Below are 6,638 nucleotides of genomic sequence, written 5' to 3'. Positions count from 1 at the left end.
GTTAATTTTTTTTAAAGACTTGTTTATTTATTTGAGAGAGAGAGTGAGATCTCAGAGGGTAGGGAGGAGGGGCAGGGGGAAGACAGACTCTCAAGCAGACTCTTCGCTGAGCATGGAGCCTGATGTGGGGCTTGATCCCATGACCGTGAGATCACGACCACGAAACGACAACCTGAGCCAAAACCAAGAGTTTGACACTTAATAGCCTGTACCACCCAGGCACCCCAACAATTGATTACTTAATTGATTATTTTTTGGAGTTGAATACCAGAATGCTCAGAGCTTAACTTTAAATCATTACCCTGTCCTGGTCTTAGTTCTAACAGGACATCAAACTAATATTAATGGGTGTGATTTTTTTCCCCCTCAATCCAGTGTAGACAGACATAACAAGAGCCTTCACCAAAAAGATATGGAGAAGTAGAATAGATTTTTCCTTCTCTAGTCTGCCAGTCCCCTGCCTCCTCCAAACTCTTCAGGCCTTTATAGACACCTTGGGTACCTGGAGTGCTCTGACAACAAATTCCCATGTACATTTTAAGACTTATTCCCGGGGCTCCTGGGTGGCTCAGTCATTAAGTGTCTGCCTTCAGCTCAGGTCATGATCCCAGCGTCCTGGGATCGAGCCCCTGCATCGGGCTCTCTGCTCGGCGGGAAGCCTGCTTCTCCCTCTCCCATTTCCCCTGCTTGTGTTCCCTCTCTCGCTATGTCTCTCGCCATCAAATAAATAAATTAAATCTTTAAAAAAAAAAAACCTGAGTCAAATACTAGCTCCAAAGCACACTAGCAGCAAGTAATGGGCAAAACCACTTAATGTCTTTCAACCACAATCCCATTTAAGTCAGGTGGCAATGGAAAGGAAATATAGGCAGAGTAAACCAAATCACAGAATCTTCCATTCCCATTGTCCATAAAAAGTGAGTAGAAGAAAGAGTTTGAAAGAAAAAGGTTAATCACATCTGCAAGGATCAAAATGTGTGACCTCATGACAAGAGTTGGCCGTTTAGTTAATAAGCAAATCCTGGTGAAACTCCCAGCAGATTCATCAGGAGTCAGTAGAAGTCCATGGATATATCTCAAATATGGAGAAATATATTTTAGGGATATCTTTATCTTTCTTTTGCTGCTGTATGTGTTGGGGGGGGTTGGAAGGATTTAATATAATAGTAAAACGGTAGCAGGGAAGGAGGGGCCTGGCTTCCTGCCCAAAGCAGAGGCTTTAGGGTGTAGTGCTGGCTCGGGAACCACCTGAATCCTGGGGTCATCTCCCCAAGGGCACAGCGTCCATCCTGCTTTCTCTCTCTGGGTTAAAGGAGCAATTGGGTAGGGCAGTTAGCAAAGTCTGAAAAGAGAAAGTAAAACTCTGTAGATTCAGTTTGTAAACCAGTCCACTTGGCCATCTTAAAGAACTCCAACTTACTAGGAAATAAAATGGAATCTGGGATAAAAATCTCTTTGAAGAGTGTGTTCAATAAATGAATGAAGGCATAGTACCATTCCTATTTGAACATCTAGAGCCATTTTCAATGACTGCACTTTCATTAGAATAAGCAAGAAATTATTTTTTTATTCATTACAGCTTTATTATGTCAACAACAGAAGCATCACTACTCAGTGGTAAGACTTTATTACAAGGGAAGGGTGGCAGTGCACACTGCATACTTTCCAAAGGTGTGCCTTTGTTAGTAAAAACTAACTAGGGTGTGGTAGAGCCAACAGTCCGTGTGAAGTTACAGGCTTATAAAAATAAAAGCGTTAGAGTACGCTTCATTCACGCTTCATTCACAAACAATGGAAAACTCACAAATTCGTGTGGTACTTACTCTGATGTTCAGATTAGAGCCGGAAACAAACAGAAAATAGTCTTACTGAGAATTTTGAAGTAATTCTTTTTTAAAAGCCTTTTTTTTTTCTGTTTAACAATGATATATTTCTTTACACAAATTTGTAGAGCATTGCAATGCAAGGCAAAACATTGGTTGGGCTTGAAGGAATATGGAATTCCAAATAATACTATTGCTGGATTTGTGTGAAGACTAGTAATTAACAGTGAATATCAACAATTGACCTTGCTAGCTTGGGCACACAGGAAAACTTAATGCACTCTGGCTCAGAATTGTAAGAGGGGCTGCCCTATTTACCTTTCCCATATTCAGAAACAAAAGATCTACCCTTGATTTAACTGTGGTTACAAATAAAATACTTGGTGCTTTATTTCTTTGTTTATGCAAAATTAGTTTTCTCAAAATATAATTACAGTGGTGCATAAGGCAAAGTCTACAGCATAATATTCACTCCCTTTTACCCTAGCAAAGAATTAACAACAAAAAAAAAAGACTATCACAGGAATTTCTGACAATGTTTTGGGAAAAAAGTGTGACATTTTTTGAGTAGCAATGGAATGTTTTTTTAGTGGGTGGAAACAGTAACAGCAGACACTCAGAAACATAATACTTTTTTTTTTCATTTAATGGAAAAATACTTTTCAAATGTATTGCAGTTTACCTATAGAAAAAAATCAGTTTGTAGAAAAGTGAAATCATTTGCTAGGTTTCGGAATCATAAAATTCAGACAAAAACTTCAGGAATTTTATTTACATGGAGAATGGATTTAAAACTCCAATGTAAAAAAAATAGATACCAAAAAAACCCAATTTATATCAATGGTTTTCTATATCTATCTTTTCAGTATGGGAAAACATTTAAAACAGAATCAGTTACTCAACTTAAAGCTGTAAGGCATCATCTGGACTGCATTGCTTAGGATTACAGGTAGATTGCTGACATGATGATCAATATCTATCAAATGTCCATGGCACTTTATAAAACAAGTACTCAGACATTTTTATCCCAAAAAAGCATTCAATGAAAATAAAAACACCCACATGAATTCCTAGTTTACCATTTCCTTTTCGCAGCACCCGCCTTACCAGAACGACACACAGGAAGACTGCTACGGAATTCTTTTCATCGGGCCATGCAACCATTGCTATAATCGGTATCATAGCCAATGGTCCAGTATTCTGATGAGAGTGGAACACAGAAATCAGATAATGGTGAGTGGTTCCAAGGCTAGCTGGACATGTAAACCACCTTGAGAGCTGTTTTTTGAAAATCATTATAAAGCCAAGAAAAGTATAGAATTGTAAGAATCGAAAATAAGTCCCCGTTTCTTTCCTTTTCCCCACAAACCATTTCCTAGAGATAAGCACTGTCAACAGTCCAATGTAAATCTTTCCAGATATCGTGTGCGCCTATAGAAGCACGTAGGAGGTATGTGGAAATAGAATGTATGCACACTCATTTTTAGATAACTCTAATCTTATTATGCATATCACTGTTCTGCAGCTCTTTTTTTTTTCCAACATTTGTTTCCTCACTTAATCTGTGGCAGAGACTAGAGGTTTATTCAGTAAAGACACTGAGGGGTTCCAGACCACAGATTTCTAATACAACCAAAGCATCTCAGACAGAGTCTTGATACTAGCCGTTAAATACACCATGGTTTTACACAATGAAAAGTCGGAAAAGACATAACCGATGGTCTCAACAGCAAGGGTAAAAATCAATAGTTCCCTAGGACTACTAATACAGTTACTCAAGATTATATAGAGACAAGACTATTTATATTTTATAGATGAAGAAATTTGGCAAAACTCAACTAATTTGAATAATCACTTTCACAGTTATCAAAAACATTTAAAACCATACTCGTGGTAATGAAGGAAAGCTTTGTTAACAATAGAGAATTGTGGGGCGCCTGGGTGGCTCAGTTGTTAAGCATCTGCCTTTGGCTCAGGAAATGATCCCAGGGTCCTGGGATCAGGCCCCCCGCATCAGGCTCCCTGCTCCGAGGGAGGCCTGCTTCTCCCTCTCCCACTCCCCCTGCTTGTGTTCCCTCTCTCGCTGTTTCTCTCTCTGTCAAATAAATAAATAAAATCTTTACCAAAAAAAAAAATAGAGAATTGTGTAGTTGTTTTCACTTTGTATGTAGTTGTATATATGCGTATATTCAGGGTTGCCAGATTTAGCAAACAATGTAGAGCACACAATTAAATTTGAATTTCAGATAAACAAATGAATATTTTTAGTATAAATGTGTCTGAAATATTGTGTATGTTCCTGCGTATTTAATTATTATTTCATGTTTTCCTGAAATTCAAATGTAACGGTGCCTCTTATATTTTATCTGGCAACCTGGTTGCAAGCCTGCTGGTAAAATCAGTTAACATCCAAGCAATGGCTACTTTTTACTTTAGTGCATTTATGAAAATCACATCAGAGAACTGTAAAATAAAGATCATTTCAATCTTGCTAACCATAAGCTTCTACTTAAACAGAGATCACCATTTGTATTATCAGATACCACTGTACACTGGTCAATTAAAATGCAAATTGAGGCTACTTTTCCTGATGAACATACTTCAGAGATGAATAAAACTCATGAATAACTGATTAATGGTGAAAAATGTTATACAGGTTTTAAGGGCACTGTTAGATAAGTTAATCAGTGGAATTGGAAACAGGAAAAGGAACAAATGGCTATATAATTATAAGATGCTGTATGGATTATACAACAGCAAGACGTCTCCTTAAGGGAATCTGGTACACAGGACTATTTCGAGGAAGTAGCGGGGCACGCATAATCACATTACATGCTTCCTTCTCTACCTAACCAGCAATTTTGTCCAGCTGAGATCTAGTTAAATAAATTTCCAAGTCTCCCTTGAGGAAAAAGAAAAGCCCCAAAAATGCAGAGGCAGAGCAGTTTCCGCTTTTGCTTCAGAAATTTGGAGAGAGAGTGTAGCGTGTGTATGCCTATCAATTTAGCAATAACCAATGGGGAGAAGAGGTGGCGGGGGTGGGGGGGGTGGAATAAACCTCTTTATTTTCTCCTGTACTTGTCCCACAGTGAGCCCCTCGAGACAAAGGAGCAATGACATCTATGGCCTAAGGATGGCTTCAAGCATAAAACGAAGAAACTCTTATGGACAGCTATCACTTAGAACTGAGATGTCCGAGTTTCAGGAGGTATAGATTTTAGGGAGCAAGAGGGAGGTCATTTGGTACTTAAAAAAATTACAGAGATATCTTGACTATAAACAATGTGCGTTAAGAATCATCTCAAGATGTTTCCATGCATCCATTTGTGAAAGGCACCTGTTCTGTGGATTTTTAATGTTGTCTCCTAATCACCTCCCCCTTCACTCTGACATCCTGGCCTCAGATGTGGCCCGCACAGGGCAGCCCTTAGCTGGGGCCCGTCCTTATGAGCCCAGATACACTTCCCATACCTCCCTTCTAATTCACCACCAACGCCATTGAAAACCTAGAGCAGCCCTCATTCCTGGTTTTTCACTCTTCTCTGTTCATTTGGCTCTGGCCTGTAGCTCTATGGGACTCAAGTGAATTATGTGAAAGTTTTGTTCTGAGTAAAAATTAAAATGTAACAATCTGTCTCCTAATTTTGACATATTGGTCATCAATTTCCAAGTTGGGGAGATAATCTTACATTTAAACGTCATGGGTTTATGGGGTGCCTGGATGGCTCGGTCGGTTAAATCGGTTAAGCCTTCTGGTTTCAGCTCAGGTCATGATCTCAGGGTTGTGGGATAGAGTCCTGTATCGGGCTCCGAGCTCAATGTGGAGTCTGCTTGAGATTCTCTCTCGCTCTCTTCCTCTGCCCCTCCTCTGACTCGTGCTCGCTTGCTTTCTCTCCCTCTTTTTCTCTCTCTCTCTCAAATAAATAAATAAATAAATTCATTTTTTAAAAAATAAAATAAAGGTCATGGGTTTATGTAAATAATAACCACTTTCTTCCCATCAACGGAGAAAAAAGATTTAACAATTTGAAGGCAAGCCAAAATATAGAAAAAGCAATACTCTCTGAGTGGTGACAAACTGTAATGAAATCATGGGTGACTGGGCTATGATTATCGTTTATCACACTTGGTTCTAAAACTCAAGCAAGAGTAAAATCAGATTTATGTAATACATGCCACATAACTGATACATTCCCCTAATGACATTGTCTTTTTTTTGCCAGTACAAGAAGAATCTGTCTTGTTAAAATGGTCTTATTGAAATTGTTTTTACTTCAAATCAACTTCTCTGACCGTAGTTTCTCTAACATAATCTCATTGGAAGGGGAGGCAACCAGGAGCCTAGCTGTGGAGGCAAGACTGATCCGTTGTTGCCCAAGAAGACCAAGAACAGGCGCAGACACTTCCCAATTCTTCTCTGAGAGCTCAGATTTTGCATTTTGTACACATAGATTTTGTATTTGTTTTGCTTAAAAAAATCATTTCCAAAACTGTTTGCTCATTTTTTCACACTAACACTGTATTTCTCAGAATATCGGTCTCAACTTTACACATTGTTTTATCATTGCCCGTTGCACATACATAAATCATTTCTTCACTCCATTGCCTTCCAATACAATTTCCTGAAGCTCATTATTCGATGGAGGGGGCTATATTTTTTAATACCAGGCACTTTAATATTGACTTGAAGTAATTAGTCTTTGTTTTTTCCTTGGTAAACACAATTGGATGTATCTAACATACAAAATTTACATGGAACTTTCAAATGGGAGTAGACCATAAAAACTGTATTTAACCTGAAATCCCGAGTTCAAT

The sequence above is a fragment of the Eumetopias jubatus genome, unplaced genomic scaffold (genome assembly GCF_037043125.1).
Source record: "Eumetopias jubatus isolate StellerSeaLion01/CBP00866 unplaced genomic scaffold, mEumJub1_p1.0 scaffold_16, whole genome shotgun sequence".
NCBI lineage: Eukaryota > Metazoa > Chordata > Mammalia > Carnivora > Otariidae > Eumetopias > Eumetopias jubatus.
Note: the sequence above shows the minus strand (reverse complement) of the source record.